At 43.1% G+C, this 21,978-nt stretch overlaps 1 protein-coding gene across 2 annotated transcripts in view; it reads left to right on the top strand.

Moving 5' to 3' along the window:
* The first annotated feature begins 4,396 nt into the window (after positions 1 to 4,396).
* LOC121931589 (C-type lectin domain family 4 member F-like) overlaps positions 4,397 to 21,978 on the top strand; it is a 48,272-nt gene continuing 30,690 nt past the window's right edge. The window contains exon 1 of one of the 2 annotated variants that reach the window (XM_042469512.1): positions 4,397 to 4,428. The gene's annotated coding sequence lies outside the window, so the exon portion shown is untranslated. Of the gene's footprint in view, positions 4,429 to 12,964; positions 13,095 to 21,978 lie in introns of those variants that run through there. The other variant, XM_042469513.1, reaches the window with a different exon arrangement.

Here is a 21,978-nt window from a genome sequence, read left to right as displayed (position 1 = left end):
AGGAGGCGGTCTAGGTGTCTGGTCCCTGTTCTTTTGGTAACGTTTCATTAGAATGAGGGGGGAAAGGACCTTCTTCGGTGACCTGTGCTGTCTGTCCACAAACAGGACATGGAAAGACCTTTCTTGCGCATTGCCAAATTATGTCTGATAGCAGTCAGAAATGTTCCAATCTAAAGAGCAGGCAAAGTGCCATTGTGTGCTTGCATTCCTGAAAAGAGAAAGTCATAGCAGAAGTCACTTACCTTCCTTGCCTGGTCCTGGTGGAGGTTTACCTTCCTTGCCTGGTGGAGGGGTTTCTTCGGCGCCATTTATCTCCTTACTTTAGTATTGTTTCATACTGTACTCTGTGTATGAAGCTAAAGAACAGAGAAGATTGTTAAATGGAATTAAAGCATTTCCTACAGCAAATATTTGATAAGGGAAGTGGAGGTGTGATAATTGGGTATTATTTTCCATTCCATATTTTCCATTTTAAGGCCATGAAATGTGTTTTAGTAACAATAAGAAAGTGTGTGCATACACTGTTTAATAAATATTCATTAATTATTTTAAAAAAGCCTTACTTCTTTTGGTTCGGTTTTTCCATTTAGAATTATTTGCTTTTTAGCATATTAAGTCTGATAGTCTTTTGATCTCTTAGACTTTGTCCTTTTCTTTGTCAACAAAAATTTAGGGCAGAAAAACAAAATTGTCAATCAAAGCCTGAAAGCTTTAAGTCCGTTTGTTTTGCATTGTGCCAAATTGAAGAGCACCTTTCCTTCATAGATGAGAGGTTCCTTCAATAGAGAGAGGTTGCTCAAACAAGAAGAACTAAAGGAGGCATTGTAAACTATAAATCACAGGATTCCTAGGATGGCACTTGAGCACTTAAAGTGATGCTAAAACAGCATGTTTCTACAGTGTGAGATGCACCCAGGTGTTCAGCCGGTAGCCTGGGTGGTGAGTTCAGAGCAAGCAAAGTTTAGGGAGAGATTCCAGCCTCTGGTGGTGTAACTTTCTCCTGCATACCCAATCCCCCTAGAACAGTCATAATGTAGTTTCACTCTATGGGATGTGTTGGGGGCAGGATGAAGCTGGAGCAGAAGGACGTGCTGACTGAAGCTATTTCATAGTGCGGGTGAAGAACCAAGTGGTGCCTCCTCCCGTCTATGAAGAGTTGGGTCTTGGACCAACTTTGGTGATGGGAACAGCATCCTCTAAGGCAGAAGGTTAACCCAAAGGGCACAAGCAAGATCCAAAGCACACAGCTCCACTCTACTGCTCCACATCTTGCTGCCTCTTCCCAGTGTTTTGGCCACCTGAAGCATTTGGCCAGGTTCACTCCTGTCTTTCTCCTATTTGAAGGACCCCAACACTGAAGCCTCATGGAGCGCTTTCTCTGCCCAATCTTGAGGACTGTGGCCAGCCAGAGGAGTTGGCTACCTAACTGACACCATGACTGGGCATAAGGCAGCTTCATCTGGATAACATTCCCCATTCAGGGCTGCCCAGCTTTGGAATCATCGCGAATCAACCACTTATCTACAACTTACTGGGTTTCCTATAGAGTTGTTGCTGTCCTCCGCAGCTTCCAACTGCTTTTGCTATGATGCAGAATATTGTGGAACCCTTCCATTAGTTCTTTGGGATTTGGCCTCATGCTCCTCTGTGATTGGCCACAGCAGGCAGCCAATCAGGATTCATCACCTAGCTGCCAGGTATTAGTGAGTGATGTGAAGTCCAAAGCTGGCACATTAAACTATAAATGTAAGGCAGGTATTACAGTATTTGATAATAATTACAGTGGCCCTTTCCCTTATGGGGCGGGGGATCCGTTCCGTTCCGCCCCAACCCCACCCCACGTAAAGGACATCCCGCACATGCTTGAGCCCCATTAAGCCAATGTGGCTCGTGTTCGCAGCAGCTCTTTCCGGGGCCTAACTGAAATCAAGAGATGCTGATATCTACAGCATTCCTTTGTGTACCAATTATATGATGATGTGTCTTTTATGACTTGTTTCTCGGAGCCCATGTGGACTGTTTTGTGATTATGGCATGGGTTTCTATAACATTCACAGACTCTTGTTTTAATACTCTTCTCTAGAATGACTAACTGGGTGAATTGTTAGGATCCCTTTCTCCCCCTTTTTCAAGGTGGGACAACGTTTGCTCTCCTTCAATCTGCTGGGACCGCTCCTGTTCTCCAGGAGTTCTCAAATATTGCCAATGGCTCTGAGATGACATTTGCCATTCTAGGCTCCGCAATACATCCCTGTTCTTTCCCTGTCATGAACTGAGACTTAGTCCTTTTCATTGATGCCAGGGAGAGGTTTTGGACACCCCAGTACTACGGGCTTTTTCAAATGAACACAGGGGAACCAGATCTGGGTTTACACACTATTCATGTAACATTTATTAAACATTTATACATATATCATATGTACAGCATGCTTTGGTACCAAGAGACAACACACACACACTCACACAGGCATACTTTATTCACGCACACAAACTCCTCTTGAAAAGGATGCAAGCCCTCGAGAGGAACGAGGGGTGTTACGTTGCAGCTGATTCGGAGACACACTTTTAAGGAAATTCCAACAACCTTTGTAGGATCTTTCAGTCTTTTCGGTTGCCTTCTGGTTTTTGCAACACACATTACATCTGTTTCCATGTTTTCACATTCAAGTCGATGTTGTTCTTTTCGTGTTTTTCATCAGGACTGTTCTCATAGTCCTTACAACAGATTGTCTTGTTTTGTCCAGTCCTGGTTACATTCTGTTAATGCAAAATTTGTATTCTTTCCTTTTCCCTGTTCGTGTGCCAAATCAGATTTTATATATAAATGAATATAATAATAATAATAATTAATAATAATAATAATATTGATTTGTATACGGCCCTCTGGCAAACCAATCCGGGCGGTGTACAACAGTAAATATAAAATATAACAATTAAAAACTTATCCCTCCCCCCTTAAGACATATTAAGAGTATAACATATGTAAAACACAATATCAAGCATAAACAACAATTAAAACTAAAAACCCTGATGTCCCTCTGTTAATCCTAACCATCACAAGATGGGGCCACGGGAGGAATGAGGGTAATGGGAACTGGGCCGGGATGGTTAATCTGGAAAGGCTTGCCGGAAGAGGATCTGTCTTGACCGCTTTTTTAAAGCTGTTAATAATGTTATCTGACGGATCTCATCTGGCAGGTCGTTCCAGAGTTTGGGGCGACAGCAGAGAACGCCTTGCGGGAGGTCACGCAAGCCTAGATTTTAGAGGCTGCAGTAAGTTCCTCCCAGGCATTGCACTCTCCCTCAGTTTTCTTTGGTGTTCCATTCATTCATTAGCACCCTCCCCTCATTTTTATCCAGATGCTCTCCACCTGCTTTCCAGGATTTAAGTCCGGGATCTCTTCACAGGTATAGACATCCCTGAGATATAGTGCTGCTACTCCTCCTTTCCTGTTTTGGGCCTTTAAAAGGTGACTACATCCAATCATGAGGACTCATCCACCAGGTTTCAGTGTATGCCTATTATATCGTACTTGCTTTCTTGTGCTAGGAGTTCAAGTCCATCTTGTTTATTCCCATGGCTCTGTGCATTAGTGTCAGACATTTAGACCATGGCTTCTCCCCCCTAGCTGCCTGTGCTGTTTTCCTCTCCATTGTTTGTGTCCCTGCCCTATTCACCTTGTTCCCTAAATACTGTACTCTTCTTCCAAAGTATTGTCTCCTTCCCTACACAGCTGTCTTTGTCTCCCTGGAGGTGTGTTGTCTTCCTAGGACAAAAATCCCTGATATGACATCGGCTGACAAGACTTGTTAAGAGTATGACCACTACTCTTTCTTTTGGTCCATGTGGTACCAATGATATGCAAGGCACAGCCTTGAGAATATCAGAAGGGATTATGATGCTCTGGGTAGGAAGCTGAAGGAAATGAAGTGATGTCATATTGAGGATGAGCAAGCTTGTTTTGTGCTGCTCAAGAGATAACCTGGAACAAAGGATTGAAATGACAGGAAAAGAAATCCACCTAAACTTGATGTTATGGGCTGTTTGACAGTGGGAGCATAGTCCCTTGGAGAGTGGGTGGGGGCTCCTTCTCTGGAGGTATTTAAACAGAGAGGGATGGCCATCAGTCGGGGAAGCTTTGGTTGAGAATTCCCATGGGCAAGGGGTTAGACTGGATGGTCCTTGGGGTCTCCCAACTCTATGATTCTATGATTCTATGCAGCTTTCCTTCTCTCCGGAGCAGGGACTGTTCGGGAAAGCCTCGGGTACGTTATATGGCTAGGCTGGCTGCCAGCTCTGTCTCCCCAGGTGACTCAAATCACAGAGCAGCAGAAGGTGAATGAGAAGGGTTTTCTAGAATGTTCTGCATCAGAGGGAAAGATAGTTCAAGCTGCTGGAGGAAGAACAACTCCAAGGGAGAAACACAGGTAGGCGAAGATAAACTGACTGACTTGCTGGTTTTATGAAAGGGATAGTATTGGATAGTGACTGTAATCTGCATGAAGTTTCCTAAACCTACCCATCATCACATCACTCATATCACATCATCATCATCATCATCACATCATCATTTACCTCACATTGCCTGTAAACTGGGACTTAAAATAAATACAGCATAAAGAAGATCAATATAAAATGGAAGCGAGCTATTCACAGCAAGACAAAACTCCTACAATTGCCAGTCACTCAAAGTTCTCTGTATTTCATTATCAACTGTTTCAGGTGACCTGCCATAAGAATACGCTCCATCTATGAAACTGAAAACACAGGCAACTTTTTCCGTTCTTAAGGTAACCTTGGGGTGGGGTGGGGGGTTTTCCTGGAAGACAAATTCTGTCCTGAATTTCTATATTAAAAGGGGGTGGATATATGGTTGTATGTTTCTTGAAGTCTTTCATCCTCTCTCTTCATTCACCTGTTTCTGGTTATTTGTGTTCCTATAAATCATTAGGTGATCTTGGGAGTGGGGGGGTTGTTTGGAAAGAGACTGACTTTGTGTGTGAGTATTCTGAAGCTCCAGCATTCCAGAAGATACTGTCTTTTGAATAAAATGTATCTATCTGTTTGAGAAACTGGACGGAGCATTCTTCACAACATACATGGGTGTCAGAAGTATGGACTTTATTCGACCTCCACCTCCCCTGGTTTGCAGGGTAATTGCGGTGAGTTGGAAGCAGTGGGAACAAGCCTTTCAAAATTATCTTACGCAGTTGGAGCAGATAATATCAAGGGCAAGACAAATAGCTATACCCTGAGTTGTGTTGGCCAGGATGCTGTTGAAGTCTATAATACGTTTGTTTTTTCTGATAGGAACCAAAAGATGTGATGAAGTACTTAAGAAGTTTAGAGACTATTCACTCCTCGACAAAAATGTTATATTGAGCGTTATTTGTTTGGAGTTGCTCATGGAAAAGCGAAGATTCTGTTTGATTTTGTCACAGACATACAGGCAAAGCCAAAAACTGTGATTTTGGTTCTGTGACAATGAGATGATAAGAGACAAATTGGTTTCAGTGCACCAGCGCAGATGAAGGAAAGCCTTTTAAAGCATCTGACCTTACATTAGAGAAGCATTGGAATTGTGCCGTTGGGCTGAGTGACACAGCTCGGTTGCAGACAGGTAGTTCTGGCAACAACAACAGGAGTGTTGTGGAACACATCAAGATTTGAAGAAAACCAGTTCAACTCTTGGACATAAAAAGTTTGCCTCTGATAAGAACAGGCTCCTGTTGGATGTAATTCTGCGGAAGATGTGAACTGAACATAGACCATACAAGTGTCCTGCATTTGGGAAACTAGTCTATGTGGGGAAGAAAAATCATTTGCTAAGCTGGTGTAGGCTATGAGGACAAAAGAGTGGAAGACAAGAAGGACATCAAGTTAATAATTGGGACATACAAACTATTTATAGGACTTCATCCAGGATATTTCTGACCTGTGCTGGAAAATCAAACCCCAGGATGGAGGCAGATGTAACCTTGAAAGGGTTTTGCAGTAAGTTTAAACTAGATACGGGGGCTGAGGCAAATTTTGCCATCAAAAATACTAAATGCTCTGCCAGGAAAAAACAATTAGTTAAAAGTGAAGTAGTCCTTGTAGCTTATGGTGGGCTCAGATAAAGCCTCTTGGTACGATTGTCCTGGAAGGGCGCACTAAAAATGGAAAGCCAATTTTTGTTTTTTATGTAACATTAAGTCCAACACTTCCATTGTTGGGCAGGGTGGCGTGTGAAACTAAATTTAGTGCGTCGGTTGAGGATATAGGCCCGGTCAATTTTACTCAGTGAACAATTAATTACAGCATATTCAGATGTTTTTGGATGGACTTGGGGAATTGAAGGTCCTCATCATACACATGGATCAAACTGTCCCTCCTGTGATACATGCTGGAGAAAGATACCTATGGCAATCTTGGATAGGTTAAAGGAGGCTCTAAGTCAATGCAAAGCACAGGAGTGGTGTCTAGAGTTTGAAGGTCCACAGACTGGGTCAACAGTTTGTTGTGGACGAAAAAAAAATGGTTTACGTATATGCCTTGATCCTCGTGATTTAAAAAAGCAGTTGGTAGGCACATTATACCATTCCTACAATAGAGGAGGTATTAGCTAGTAGCAGGAATGAGATTTTTTCCATCATATGAAAAAGATGGTTATTGGCAGGTGAAGTTAGATGAAGCCTCAGCCCGTTTGTGTACATTCAATACACCATGGGGAAGATATTGTTTTAATCGTCTGCCATTTGGGCTTAAGTCTTCTAGCGAGGTATCCAGCAAAAGAAGGAAGAAACTTTGGGCATATAAAAGGAGTGTATATGATTGCTGATGATATGATAATAGCAGGAAAAACTTCTGAGGAACAGGATCAGATTTACAGCAGGTAATGGAGACAGCAGGGCCAAAAACATCAGGTTCAACAAGGAAAAGATTCAGTTTAAATTGATTCTGTGAAATCATGGGGACATATAGTGACAGCTGAAGGGTTAAGGCTGATGATGAAAAGATAAAAGCAATTCGAGAATGCCCCTCCGCAGAGATAGACAGGTGTTCTTAGATTTTTAGGGATGGTCAATATTGGCAAAATTTATTCCCAAGAGTCAGAGCTTACAGCACCTTTAAGGGCATTACTGAAGAATGTAATGTTCAGTGGATGCCTGAACAACAGGCTGCATTTGAAAGGGTCAAACAACAACTATGTCAGGCACAGTGCTTCAGTATTTTGATGTTGAAAAGCCAGTAATTGTTCAAGCAGATGCGTCAAAAAATGGATAGGTGCTTGTTTGATGCAAGATGATAAGCCAGTATTTTTGCATCCAGATCTCTTAGTCAGGCAGAACAAATATGCTCAAATAAAAGGAATTGTTTAGCTGTGTTGTATGCAATGAAGAAATTCCATCAATATGTCTTTGGTAAGGAAGTATAGTTCAGTCGGACCATAAACCACTAGAAGTATTTTTCAAAAAGCCAATGGTGGTGCTCCTGCTCGTTTACAGCGTATTTATTACAACTTCAAAGGTACCAACTTAACGTAGTGTATACTCCAGGAAGTATGTATTTAGCTGACACATTGTCCAGGGCTACCGTAGATCTCCTCCTGCAATGATGAACAACAAGTAGAGGGGGAAAGAGTGATACATGAGTTGATACGATAGCAATGCATCCAGCAGGGGTTGCAGCTATAAAGGAGGCAACGGCAAAGGATGAACAGCTTCAGTAGTGGCCACTTACAACACAGGGTGGCCACAATTGTACAGAGAGGTACCCTCAAGCGAAGCCATTCTGGTCAGTGAGAGATTCCCTCCGATATGAAGAGGGTATTCTCTATGAAGGAGAAGGGTTGTTATTCCATTTGCCCAAGGCAAGAAATGCTATCTCAGTTGCCATGAATCCCATCAAGGTATTCAGAGGACTAAAGCAAGAGCAAAAGGCCTTAGTTATTGGCCTGGTATGGGCAAGGATTTGAAGTAATATTGGGAATTGTTCTGTTTGTGCATATATGCATCAAGGAATCAAAAAGACCACTTAACTCATGAGACATGAGCTACCTTGGAAAAAGTGGTATGGATATTTTGAGCATAATCGTGTGGCATTTTTCTGGTGGTGGATTATTATTCAAAATTCCAGAGTTGTAAGCATTCCAGATAAGACAGCACGGACAGTAATATCAAGATTAAAAGCTTATTTGCATGACATGGCATTCCTAAAATCGTAATGAGTGATAAGGGCTGTCGCTAGCCGTGATTTCACAGTTTGCTCGGGATGGGGTTTTCAGCAGTGTTTTAGTAGTCCAGGATACCCCAGTCGTGGAATGGCAGAAGAACGATACAGTCTATTAAACAACTGATTAGAGGCAGAAGACTCAAAGAGACCAGATTGGCACTATTAGAATACGAAACACTCCTGTGACTGGAAGGTTTTCACCAGCACAAGCTGATGAACAGGAGTAAGGACTAAACCCCAGTAACTAAGGATGGGTTATCTCTCCAGAAGTCCCTAGTGGTGTAGGAGATTGTCTCAAAGAGCTCAGGAGAAACAGAAATATTATTATGATCAAATTGCAAAGTCCCTTAGCCCTGCAAGAAGGAGATCATGTATGGGTTGTGAAGAGAAGGAGGGTGGTCGCTGCAACTGTCGTAGAAAGTGTAGGCAGCCCGAACTATTGGGTTGCGACTGAGGATGGACATAAGTATAGACGCAATAGGCGAAATGGCGACGCCGGGGAAGGGTTGGCCGAGTAGCACGGGGAAGTGAGTCAGTGTTTACCAGGTGACAAGATAATTGTAAGGTACAAGTGTTTCCCAGATAAGAAAGGTCCCTCATACATGTAACATCCTATGGGAGAAAGGTATTCTTACCTGAGAGATAGGACACATGAGTGAAATTTCTTTTTTTATGATGTTGGTGAAGATTGGCAATTTTATTACTAAGTATAATTCTTATGATTTATTATCTAATATTGTAATGGTAATTCTTCTTTTCTGAAAGAAGAGGGATGTGATATTGTTGTGTAGGTTTCTTTAAGTCTTTCATCCTCTCTCTTCATTCACCTGTGTCTGTGTTGTGGTCCTTAATCATTATGTGATCTTGGGAGTGGTGGGAGTTGTTTGGAAAGGACGACTTTGTGTGTGAGTTTCTGAAGCTCCAGCTTCCGAAGATACGGTCTTTTGAATAAATGTATCTATCTGTTTGAGAAACTGGACGGAGCATTCTTCACAACTTACACACATTGTAAACCACTTAGGGAGTCCTTAAGTGCATAGAAATATACTTGCTATTGGTATCAGGAAGGAATGAGGAAGATTTGTGGGGACTTTCAGCGAGTGTTGTGTTACGGCAAAGACTCCCTCTCCATTTACATTCCTGGGCATCCCAGTCTCCCTAACTTACCCAGTTCAGTTTCGAGTTCATTGAGCTTTGCGGCCCACATTGCCAGTTCTTTTGCAATCATGTCAGCTTCCAAAATGATTTCGACATCTAAAAGATTTGCCATAATTTAAGTTAATGGGATGTAGAGCTGCTCATTGCATTAACAATAAACATATCCCAACCATCTCTATTATTTTAGCAGTGGGGGCCCTAATACAGCGCCTGTACAAACCTCCATTTATGCCCAACTGTCTCCCTGTCCCATTTTAAAAACTTTTAAAAACACTGAATGACATTTTTTAAAATCCTGCACACTCAGGAAAGAAGAAGAGACAAAGATGAAGCAACAGGATCATAGTCCAGACATGCTCCTGCTATGCTCTTAATTTTTGCCATGTTTATCGCTGTGTTTGTACCTATGTGTGAACATGCGGGATGATGGGTTATGCTATTCTAATGGTGAGGCTGGGAAAAATAAAGGGTTGTATCAAGCTTTTCTGAATCTACTGAATGCTTGTGTTCATCTTTAGAGTTCAAACAAATCATCTGTTACACAATGGATGATTGGCAACTCATACCTTCTCCTCCGCACACCAGCTCAGCCCTGATACACCATTTTTACCAAATGTTTTCAAATGAGTGGCCTAGTTCTGTCACAGCCCCATAAACCCCATATTTCCTATTCTGCCTGATTCAGTCCAAGGGTCGTGCCGTCCGCCTTCCTCATGTTCAGCAGGGCAGGGAAACATGATCCAGCCCTTGCCTTGCATTTTGCCCTTCTCCACGTGATTCTGTAAGGTTGCCAGATTGCATCTGGCCTAGGGCTCCTTAGCTTTAATAGTGTTTAAGAGATCTTGGAGCAGAGGCATCACTAGGAGGGTGTGGGAGGTATGACCATACCAGGTGTCACACTAAGGAGGGGCGACAGCACTGCTCCCCAAACCTTTGGGCAGAAACAGGCTGTGGCATTCACCTGTGTCCCTTGAAAATGCTGGTGCTCAGTGGAAGAAATGGTGTGAGTGGGCTGAAGCTCAGTAGGAGGAGAGGAAGGCCCCAGGGGTTTTTAAAATTCAATTTAACACCTTATCCATTTTTTTACTTTAACCACATGAAACTATGCGTCCCTTGGATTCTTTATGCACAGATTTAAGCACCCCTGGCTTGAAAATAGTCCAAAAATAATATAATTCCCCCCAAACAAACCTTGATTTTGCTACTTTATATAAGGAACACCATTTTACTATGCCACTGTATATCTTGGGACTTGGATTTTGCTATCCATGAGGAGCCCAGGAACCAAACTCTAGTGGATACCAAGGGCCCACTGTACATCTAAATACATTGAGGCTGTGCATGCGATCTTCTAATTTAAAGTATAATGTTCTTTTTGTTAGTTGTTGATGTCAGTGTGCCAGTGTGGTGTATGTCGTGGTTTGAGCACTGGACTAGGAATCTGGAAGACAGGGTTCAAATCCTGGCTCAGCCATGGAAACCTACTAGGTGACCTTGGGCATGTCACAATCTCTCAGCCTCAGAGGAACTGAAGAAACTTGCCAAGAAAACACCATGACAAGTTCAGCTTAGGGTTGTCATAAGTTGGAAACGACTTGAAGGCAAACAGCAACAAGTCGTTTATGTCACAATTATTGCCATTACGTTCTGTGAAGTGCAGGAATCGCTGTTTGTGAGTAGCATTAGTACAAGAAATATGACTGAGGATTCTGTATGGTGTGGGATGGGAGGAGGTCAGTCGGGGCTGACAACATGAGTTAGAACTAGTGATGTAAAGAATATTCATCAAAATTCGAAAAACAGTAGAAATATCTGTTATTTAAAGATTTCAAAAGCATTTTAAAGAGAAGAAATTCTGAGCACTTCCCAATGGATGAGTAAGAATTTTGATTTTTAATCATTTCCAAATGAAGTGAAGGGACAGGACCTTTCCGCTGACAATTCAATGGCCAGAATTTGCGTATTTTGCGTAAGCAAAGTTACCATTCATACTGGGTTTTACCAGAGGCTATTGCCTTTGTTAGGGTGATGCCCCCCCCCCCAATTTTTGCCCACAGCTTTGCTTTGAAAAACAAAACAGAACAAAAGGAGGGAGCATTTTGTGTGTAGGTGGTGGTGGTGGATACTTTCAGACCTTCTCCCCTTTCTCATCATGCTCTGCCATTCAAACTCTCACAGGAGAGACGAAGTAGCATTGGAAGGGATTCCCAAGGGTCATCTTCTTGGATACATCACACTCTCTCATTCATGGATATTCTGCACTCTCCTTTCCAATGATGATGATGATGAATGATAGGTTTGCCTTAGCATCACCATGAGAGAGGTGCAGAGAGAGAGTTGGCCATGCCCTGCCTCTGAGGCTGAGACAGTGTGACCCTCACAAAAGAGAAGAAGGGGCGGGGTGGGGTGCAATGGCAGGAATTCTGCCATGGATAAAACCTAGCACTAAAAGTGAAGGCATATCTCACATACAAAGCTAAGCAAAGAGGACACGGGCTTGGAATAAACATCCTGTGCTAGTTAATACATAGTTATATATAATGTAGCAGCAGAGGCAAAAGTAATTACTATAATTTCCATTTTAAAAGCAGGCGTCACACAATAGTGGGGAATAGGCCTCTTCAACTATTTGTCCTTGCATGAGAGCCCAAATAATCATGGGAGCATTCTCCTCAAAATAGTAGAAAATAAGCATCCCTTTGCAGCATTGTCCCACAATTCAGTGATCCCAAAGTGTTGCAGAGGAATTATGCTGTGGCGAAAAACATGCTACATTGTGTGTGTGTGTTTGTTGTTTTTACACACACACACAAATCTGCATTCTGTACAAGCATCTTGTGCAAGAAGCAGTGATTTTGGTGCACTGAAAACAGTTTTGTGTGTGGGGGGGGGGGAGGAATCTTTTGCTCTGCAGAATAATTCTTCTGCAATGATTCCAAAAGTTTGAAAACCAGGAGAAAATTGTGCAAAATTCTCACTGTCTATTATGTTTTCTGATAGCATTTTCTGACTGTCAGAAAAGAAAGTGCAACCTGAGAATGATTAATTACAAACAGTCTTTCCATGCCTAGCGGAGAAGAATAACCAGGGGACCTGGGCACTTCTTCTGTCTGCTATCCATGCACTAAAATATGTTTATGAACACCTTCAGCGGTGCTCTCTCTTTCTCATGGCTTTTCATCTTTAAACTGGATTTGGAAAACTCTTCAAAATAGAAAACACGTTCAAACAGAGAACACACCTATGATGGCTTTTCAAACAGAAGACTGTCCTCAGAAGGGGACACATGGCTGATCTGTTTTTCAGACTGTCCTCATTTGGAAGGGTTTATAAACACTCTTATTATTTTCTGCACTTTTCTGCTCCTTCAGTCTGTTAGCAAATGCAGCCTAAGATAAGTAACAGGGACTGTTTACAGGGGACTGAATGAACGACAGATGAAGGTTTAATCCTTTCTCCACTCACTTCTGCTCCACTTTATTGCAGCTATTTCCAGGAGTGTTTTTCTAAGCTGAGCTATGAGTCTGGAAATACATTCAGCCTGGCAGGACAGACCCCAGCTGGAGCAAGAGGCAGGGATGGTTGAAAAGATGGTACCTTATTACTCACCTTCTCTAGTCTCGTAGCTTTTATCTCTTGTGATCATATAAGCTTTAAGAATCTTCATCCCATGACGTAAAGTGGCTGTTTTCTGCCATTCATCCATAGCTAATTGCAAAAGGTAAGATTTGTTATCTTATGCAAGCAGATTGAAGAGTTCAGAACAGTCATTAAGAGCCATTAAGAGTGATATGAATGTGTCAAACCTGCTCAGGCAGGAGGGTGTTTTAGGAGATTGTCAGATGGACAAAAAGACCCAAAAGAGATTCAGGATTTAAAAGCCACAATCTGATGTCATCGCACAGCTGGCAGCCGGGCGAGAGCAACCCGGCTGCACCCCAGACCCCAGCCTCAATGAATGTGGAGGGCCCACTGTACTGATACCTGGTTGATGATAAAATTAGAAGAAGTAAATCCATGAACAGCATTTAGGAGGAATAAAAAATTATTTGATCTATAGAGGATGAAAAGAGGAGTGGTGTCTGTAGTGTGGTGCGGGGGGTGCAGACTGTACTGAGTGACAACCCCAGAAGAGAGGTGACACCTGTCGCCCACCAACCTTGGCATGGTATATGGCAGCATGAGAATGTGCCCATCACCCCCTGACATGTGCTGCTCTACATGTGAGTAAAACGCTGCACAGCAGGGGTGCAATGCATGCTCTCTCCTTGCCACTCGCTGCTCTACATGTGAGTAGAATGGCATGCAGTGGAGGGTGTGTATTGGGTACGCTCCCCGTCTATTGCATACTGCTTTACACATAAGTAGAAGGGCATGCGATGTGTTTGGGGGGGGAAGCTGGGCACGCTCCCTCCCTGCTACATGCCACTCTACACATGAGTAGAACAGCATGCAGCAGGTAGGGATCGTGCCCAGCCCCCTCTCCCTGCCCCATGCCATCCTATGTACATCTGATCAGATATTTCAGTGCAACACTACATGGATGTCAGTGGGAGAAATTTAATCACAGCTTCAATCTTGCCCTTAAAATCAATGGGATGCAGAAGGGGAGAGTGGGGCTGGAATAATTCCTTCTCTTTTAAACAACAGCAGCAGCAGCAACAGCAGCAACAACAACAACAATATTTTTCACACTGAACTAAAGTCAGCCAAGGTAATTCTGGAGTTTTCATTGCTGAAAAGTTCTGTAACAGCAATTTGGGATGCAGCCTCATTGCAGAATTAAAGCAGTTTGTCCCCACTTTAACTGCTATGACTCTGTCCTGTGGGATCCTGGAATTTGTAGTTGGTGAGGCACCAGAACTCTCAGAGAGACCTGGCTGAATATCTAACCAAACTGCAAATCCCAGGAATCCGCAGGATGGAGTCATGGCCGTTAAAGCGGGGTCAAACTGCTTTAATTCTACAGTGTGGCTACACCTTGACTGGCAATGATTCTTCCTATCTAGGGACATTGGTCCAAAATACACTGCAGAAATAATCCTGTTTGAGGCTGCTTTAACTGCCGTGGCTCAATGCTTGGGAATTCTGGGAACTGTCATTTTGTGAGACATTGAGCCTTCTCTGTCAGAGAGCTCTGGTGCTACAATAAAAGACAATTCCCAGAATTCCCTAGCACTCTGCCAGGGCAATTAAAGTGAGGTCATTCGGGATTATATTATATTTGTTTTGGACCATCAAGACTGTTTTCATCTTTGTTTACTTTTAGCAAGGCTGTGGAAACCATTTTTGTTGTTATTCCTTTTTAAAAGCTTGTTTTAAAAGATATATACATAAGATTATATATATATATATATATATATATATATATATATATATATATATACACTGTATATATGGAAACTAATAAAAAAAAGAAACTTACCATAAACAATGAACGTGATTGCAATGGCAAAAATGATAACATCAGTCATGACAGCCATATATAATGCCTTGGGGCTATTAAGGAATTCTTTTAGTTTGTCAACTTTGGGACAAAAAGAAAGAAAATTGTATGAATGATCAGGAAATAAAATCTCATAATTATCATAGGAAAAATCATGTCTATACAGTACTGTAAGATGAACTCTACACAGATCTTGAGTTACATGCAATCCCTAACCTGGTCTTGTGGATCCTGGAAAACTCTCTTGCCTCCACCACCAATTGGTGGTTGTTGTTGTGTACCTTCAAGTCCTTTCTGACTTATGGTGACCCTAAGGCAAACCTATCACAGGGATTTCTAAGGCCAAGAGCATGTGGCTTGCCTGAGTCACCCAGCGGGTTTCCATGGCTGAGTGGGGAAGCGACCCCTGATCTCCAGAGTCGCAGTCCTACCTTTAAAACACTACATCATGCTGGTTCTCATGTGGGCAAGCTGGAGCATGTCCAAGCTACTACGTCATGCTGGTTCTCCCACCATCACTTGCTGGATGGGAAGTTTGTTGTTGTTTGAACAACAGAAGTACACAGCAAGTTGAATATGAGTCAACAGTGTGATGCAGCAGCTTTAAAAGGCAATGCAATTCTAGGCAGCATCAAAAGATGTATAGTGCCAAGGGAAGTCATAGTACCACTCTATTCTGTTTTGGTCAGGCCTCATCTGGAATACTGCATCCAGTTCTAGGCACCTCAATTTAAGAAGGAGGTTGAGAAGCTGGGGCGTGTTCAGAGGAGGGCAACCAAAATGGTGAAAGGTGTGGAAACCACAAACCCCTATGAGGAGAGATTTAGGGGCTTGACAGACAACTGCTAAGGGGCAGAGGGATGCCACCCCTTTCCTGGTCAGATCGGGGCTGGCAACTTCACACCATGCCCCCAGTTCAAAAGGAGCCGAAAAAAGCGGCTCCATTTTGCACCCTCGAAAGGGCACCATAGCCACGATGTTGTGGCCATATGGCACTACTTTGGTGCTTCATCATCTGGACACAGCGCTGGAGTTGCACCATGATGCTACACACCATGTGGAGTGGCGCATGGCATCAGGGCACCCTGGGGGGCAGAGTCAGGCCTGTGTTGTCAGGATGCTATGCCCTGACTCTGCCCCCATGCCAGCCTTTCAGGCCGGTCTGTAAAGGGCATTTGGGAGCTGGGGGTGTTCAGCATGGAGCAGAGAAAGTTAAGAGGGGACATGATAGCCCTGTTTAAATATTTGAAGGGATCTCATATCTGCTGCTCCAGAGACTAGGACATGGAACAACAGATGAAAGCTACAGGGAGAGAGATTAAACAGAGGCTGGAGGGCCATTTGTTGGGGTTGCTTGGGTTGTGTGTTCCTGCATGTCGGAATGGGGTTGGACTGCGTGGCCCTTCAGGTCTCCTCCAACTCTATGATGCTACGATTCTATGAAAGAATGGCTATGCCTATAAGTTTGTGATTGGCTATTTGCTCAGAATGCTGACTGAGACCTCTCAGCCTGGTCCAGCACTTCTATTTTTCTGCATAGTACTGTACATTCATATATTTTTCATAATGAAAAAAATGAAGGAATGTGTTTCCAGTGATCTTGCTGACCTTACTAGTAGTGATGTAAAACCTTTTATTTTATCATCTCACCCCTCCAAGTGGGCAGGAAATGTTACTTCCCTTTGCATCCTCTTCAAGAGTCTTGTATCTACACTGCAGAGTCGTGGGTCTATTCTACACTGTGGTTTAGTGCTTTGAGTGAGTAATGGACTTGGACTCCAGGAGACGAGGGTTCAAATCCCTACTGAGGCCTGGAAACCCAATGGGATGACTTTGGGCAAGTTGTCCTCTCTCAGCCTCAGAGGAAGGCAGTAGCAAACCCCGCCTGAACAAATATTGCCAACAAAACTCCATGACAGTGGAGCCAAAAGTCAGAAATGACTTGAAGGCGCAGCAAAAACTGAAGTCATCCCAGTTTGAGATCAGTGACGCTCAAACAACAATAACACACCACTTGATATCAGAGACACCAGCTGTTTGAAGGTTTTAGCCCTAGGACTTGGCTCCTCTGCTGGGCTTTGCAAAGGACTTGCAAAGCTACAAAACTGAATCTCCTCAGCTAAAAGTATTGCGGCTTCTCCCTCACTCCCATCTCCTCCATTGATCATGTTCCTTTTCAGTCCCTTTGTCAACTTCCCTTTACAATAACTTCAATGGGCCACTTGCGTGTGTGCATACTGCTTCCGTACATTGTGTTTTGTCCTTTGCGTCTTCGGGCGGCTTCTTCGGATCTGATAAAATAATAGAATATGTTTCCCATCAGTACTAAAGTAAATTTAAAAAACAGTAAACATTAATACACACATGAGCACATGTAGGGGGTCAAGTCAGAAAAGCCGAAGCCCAGAATGAACTCAGGCTTACTAGAGAGGTTAAGAACAACACAAAATGCGTTTTTGGATATGTCCGCAGCAAAAGGAAGAAGAAGGAAACGGTAGGGCCACTGCGTGGAGAAGATGGCAAAATGCTAACAGAGAAAAGGCAGAATTACTCAAGACCTTCTTTGCCTCCGTCTTCTCAGAAAAGGAAAAGGGAGGCTCAACCTGAGGATAATGGAGCAGAGGACAGAATAGGGGAATTTCAGCACAGAATAAGTAAAGAGATAGTAGAGGAATACCTTGTTAATCTAAACGAATATAAGTCTCCAGGACCAGATGAACTACATCCAAGGGTACTAAAAGAAATGGCAAATATAATATCGGAGCCATTGGCAATAATCTTTGAGAACTCTTGGAGAAGAGGAGAAATCCCAGCAGAATGGAGGAGGGCAAACGTTGTCCCCATCTTCAAAAAGGGGGCCTACCATGATTTGGATTTTTTTGTGAGGGAGAGGTGGCAGATCACTCCTTCACCTCCACAGAAAAAGGCTTTGCAGTTTAATGGAGTATCCACAGAAATCTGCAGAAATGTGCATTATCACACACATGGCCATCCATCTGTTGCACATTTTTGACAGAGGAAGGATGAACTGAGGTGGATTTGCACAGGAAAGTGAAGACAATTAACCCCTGATACGAAGGCACAAAAATCCACCGCAATTTACACAACACATAGACTGGGAGGAGGCGGTCTATGTGTCTGGTCCCTTGTCTTTTGGTAACGTTTTTCATTAGAATGAGGGGGGAAAGGACCTTCTTTCTGTGACCTGTGCTGTCTGTCCTACAAACAGGACATGGAAAGACCTTTCTTGCGCATTGCCAAATTATGTCTAATAGCAGTCAGAAATGTTCCAATCTAAAGAGCAGGCAAAGTGCCATTGTGTGCTTGCATTCCTGAAAAGAGAAAGTCATAGCAGAAGTCACTTACCTTCCTTGCCTGGTCCTGGTGGAGGTTTACCTTCCTTGCCTGGTGGAGGTTTCTTCGGCGCCATTTTATCTCCTTACTTTTAGTATTGTTTCATACTGTACTCTGTTCATGAAGCTAAAGAACAGAGAAGATTGTTAAATGGAATTAAAGCATTTCCTACAGCAAATATTTGATAAGGGAAGTGGAGGTGTGATAATCTGGGTATTATTTTCCATTCATATTTTCCCATTTTAAGGCCATGAAATGTGTTATTAGTCGCAAATAATGAAAGTGTGTGCATACACTGTTTAATAAATATTCATTAATTTTATTTTTAAAAAAGCCTTTACTTCTTTTGGTTCAGGTTTTTCCATTTAGAATTATTTGCTTTTTAGCATATTAAGTCTGATAGTCTTTTGATCTCTTAGACTTTGTCCTTTTCTTTGTCAAACAAAAATTTAGGGCCAGAAAAACAAAATTTTGTCAGATCAAAGCCTTGAAAGCTTTAAGTCCGTTTGCTTTGCATTGTGCCAAATTGAAGAGCACCTTTCCTTCATAGATGAGAGGTCCTTCATAGATGAGAGGTTGCTCAGAACTAAAGAAGAACTAAAGGAGGCATTGTAAAACTATAAATCACAGGATTCCATAGGATGGCACTTGAGCACTTAAAGTGGTGCTAAACAGCATTGTTTCTACAGTGTAGATGCACCCGAGGTGTTCAGCCGGTTAGCCTGGGTGGTGAGTTCAAGAGCAAGCAAAGTTTAGGGAGAGATTCCAGCCTTCTTGGTGGTGTAACTTTCTCCTGCATACCCAATCCCCCTAGAAACATGTCATAATGTAGTTTCACTCTATGGGGATGTGTTGGGGGCAGGATGAAGCTGGAGCAGAAGGACAGTGGCTGACTGAAGCTATTTCATAGGCTGTGGTGAAGAACCAAGTGGTGCCTCCTCCCAGTCTATGAAGAGTTGGGTCTTGGACCAACTTTGGTGATGGAACAGCATCCTCTAAAGGCAGAAGGTTAACCCAAAGGGCACAAAGCAAGATCCAAAGCACACAGCTCCACTCTACTGCTCCACATCTTGCTGCCTCTTCCCAGTGTTGGCCACCTGAAGCATTTGGCCAGGTTCACTCCCTGTCTTCTCCTATTTGAAGGACCCCCAACACTAAGCCTCATGGAGCCCTTTCTCTGCCCAACCTCTTGAGGACCTGTGGCCAGCCAGAGGAGTTGGCTACCTAACTGACACCATGACTGGGCATAAGGCAGCTTCATCTGGATAACATTCCCCATTCAGGGCTGCCCAGCTTTGGAAATCATCGCAAGTCAACCAACTTATCTACAACTTACCTGGGTTTCCTAATAGAGTTGTTGCTTCCTCCAGCAGCTTCCAACTGCTTTTGCTATGATGCAGAATATTGTGGAACCCTTCCCATTATGCTTCTTTGTGATTTGGCCTCATGCTCCTCTGTGATTGGCCACAGCAGGCAGCCAATCAGGATTCATCACCTAGCTACCAGGTATTAGGATGAGTGATGTGTAAGTCCAAAGCTGGCACATTAAACTATAAATGTAAGGCAGGTATTACAGTATTTGATAATAAATTACAGTGGCCCTTTCCCTTATGCGGGGGATCCGTTCCGTTCCGCACCCCACCCCACCCCACGTAAAGGACATTCCGCACATGCTTGAGCCCCATTAAAGCCAATGGGGCTCGTGTTCGCAGCAGCTCTTTCCGGGGCCTAACTGAAATCAAGAGATGCTATATCTACAGCATTCCCTTTGTGTACCAATATATATATGATTTGTCTTTTATGACTTGTTTCTCTGAAGCCCATGTTGACTGTTTGTGATTATGGCATGGGTTTCTAAACATTCACAGACTCTCTGTTTAATACTCTTCTCTAGAATAGACTAACTGGGTGATAATTGTTAGGATCCCCTTTTCTCCCCCTTTTTCAAGGTGGGGACAACGTTTGCTCTCCTTCAATCTGCTGGGACCGCTCCTGTTCTCCAGGAGTTCTCAAAAATTATTGCCAATGGCTCTGAGATGACATTTGCCAATTCTAGGCTCCGACAATAACATCCCTGTTCTTTCCCTTGTCATGAACTGAGACTTCAGGTCCTTTTCATTGATCCAGGGAGAGGTTTGGACACCCCAGACTACAGGGCTTTTCAAATGAAACACAGGGGAACCAGATCTGGGTTTATACACTATTCATGTAACATTTATTAAACATTTATACATATATACAGATGTACAGCATGCTTTGGTACCAAGAGCACACACACACACACTCACACAGGCATACTTTATTCACGCACACAAACTCCTCTTGAAAAGGATGACCAAGCCTCTCGAAGGAACGAGGGGTGTTACGTTGCAGCTGATTCGGAGACACACTTTTAAGGAAATTCCAACAACCTTTTGTAGGATCTTTCAGTCTTTCAGGTTGCCTTTCTGGTTTTTGCAACACACATTACATCTGTTTCCATGTTTTCACATTCAAGTCTATGTTGTTCTTTCTTGTTTTTCATCAGGACTGTTCTCATAGTCCTTATCAACAGATTGTCCTTGTTTTGTTCCAGTCCTGTTACATTCTGTTAATGCAAAATTTGTATTCTTTCCTTTCCCCTGTTTTGTGTGCCAAATCGCCATTTTATCATGCATTGCACTCTCCCTCATTTTCTTTGGGGTTCCAATTCATTCATTACACCCTCCCCTTCAATTTTTATCCAGATGCTCTCCACCTGCCTTCCAGGATTTAAGTCCTGGATCTCTTCACAGGTATAGACATCCCTGAGATATAGTGCTGCTACTCCTTCTTTCCTGTTTGGCCTATTTCACTTTAAAAGGTGACTACATTCCAATCATGAGACTCAGTAATGCCTATTATATCATACTTGCTTTCTTGTGCTAGGAATTCAAGTCCATCTTGTTTATTTCCCATGCTCTGTGCATTAGTGTACAGACATTTAAGACCATGGCTTCTCCCCCCTAGCTGCCTGTGCATAGCTTTTCCTCTCCCATTGTTGTGTCCCTGCCCTATTCACCTTGTTCCCTAAATACTGTAACTCCTGTCTTCCAAAGTATTGTCTCCCTTCCCTACACAGCTGTCTTGTCTCCCTGGAGGTGTGTTGTCTTCCTAGGACAAAAATCCCTGATATGACAATCAGGCTGACAAGACTTGTTAAGAGTACTGACCACTACTCCTTTCTTTTGGTCCATGTGGGTACCAATGATACTGCAAGGCACAGCCTTGAGAATATCAGAAGGGATTATGATGCTCTGGGTAGGAAGCTGAAGGAAATGAAGTGATGTCATATTGAGGATGGAGCAAGCTTGTTTTGTGCTGCTCAAGAGAATATAACCTGGAACAAAGGATGCAAATGACAGGAAAAGAAATTCCACCTAAACATTGATAGTTAGGGCTGTTTGACAGTGGAGCATAGTCCCTTGGAGAGTGGTGGGGTCTCCTTCTCTGGAGGTATTTAAACAGAGACTGGATGGCCATCAGTTGGAGAAGCTTTGGTTGAGAATTCCTCCATGGCAAGGGGTTAGACTGGATGGTCCTTGGGGTCTCTTCCAACTCTATGATTCTATGATTCTATGAACAGCTTTCCTTCTTCTCCCGGAGCAGGGACTGGTCTGGAAAGCCTCGGGTTACAGTTATATAGAGCTAGGCTGCCAGCTCTGTCTCCCCAGTGACTCACAATCACAGAGCAGCAGAAGGTGAATGAGAAGGGTTCTAGAATGTTCTGCATCAGAGGGAAAGATAGTTCAAGCTGCTGGAAGAAGGAACAACTCCAAGGGAGAAA

Source organism: Sceloporus undulatus, chromosome 5, assembly GCF_019175285.1.
Source record: "Sceloporus undulatus isolate JIND9_A2432 ecotype Alabama chromosome 5, SceUnd_v1.1, whole genome shotgun sequence".
Taxonomy (NCBI): domain Eukaryota; kingdom Metazoa; phylum Chordata; class Lepidosauria; order Squamata; family Phrynosomatidae; genus Sceloporus; species Sceloporus undulatus.
This window is presented reverse-complemented; position numbering and strand designations above follow the sequence as displayed.